The following is a 1,050-nucleotide window of genomic DNA, read 5'->3' on the forward strand; positions in this document are numbered from 1 at the left end:
ATGGTTTCCAGCTTCATCCATGTCCCTGCAAAGGACAGGAACTCGTTCCTTTTATGGCTGCATAGTATTCCATGGTGTATATGTACCACATTTTCTTTATCCAGTCAATCAATTACTGGCATTTGGGTTGGTTCCAAGTCTTTGCTTTTGTGAATAGTGCCACAATAAACATGTGTGGGCATGTGTCTTTATAGTGGAATGATTACTGCCCAACGTAATTTATAGATTAAACACTATCCCCATCCAGCTACCATTGACTTTCTTCACAGAAGTAGAAAAAAAAAACTTTAAATTTCATGTGGAACCAAAACAGAGCCTGTATAGCCAAGACAATCCTAAGCAAAAAGAATAAAGCTGGAGACATCACACTACCTGACTTCAAAATATACTACAAGGCTACAGTGACCAAAACAGCATGGTACTTGTACCAAAACAGACACATATGCCAATGGAACAGAATAGAGGCCTCAGAAATAACGCCACACATCTACAACCATCTGATCTTTGACAAACCTGACAAAAACAAGCAATATGGAACGGATTCCCTATTTAATAAATGATGTTGGGAAAATGGGCTAGCCATAGGCAGAAAACTGAAAGTGGACCCCTTCCTTAAACACCTTATACAAAAATTAACTCAAGATGGATTAAAGACTTTAATGTTAGACCTAAAACCATAAAAACCCTAGAAGAAAACCTAGGCAATACCATTCAGGATGTGGGCATGGGCAAAGACTTCATGACTAAAACACCAAAAGCAATGGCAACAAAAGCCATAGTTGACAAATGGGATCTAATTAAACTAAAGACCTTTTGCACAACAAAAGAAACTATCATCAGAGTGAACAGACACCCTACAGAATGGGAGAAAATTTTTGCAATCTATCCATCTGACAAGGGGCTAATATCCAGAATCTACAAGGAACTTAAACAAATTTACAAGAAAAAAACCACCCCATCAAAAAGTGGATGAAGGATATGAATAGACACTTCTCAAAAGAAGACATTTATGTGGCCAACAAACATGAAGAAAAGCTCATCACCACTGGT

This window comes from Macaca fascicularis, chromosome 9 (assembly GCF_037993035.2).
Source record: "Macaca fascicularis isolate 582-1 chromosome 9, T2T-MFA8v1.1".
Taxonomy (NCBI): domain Eukaryota; kingdom Metazoa; phylum Chordata; class Mammalia; order Primates; family Cercopithecidae; genus Macaca; species Macaca fascicularis.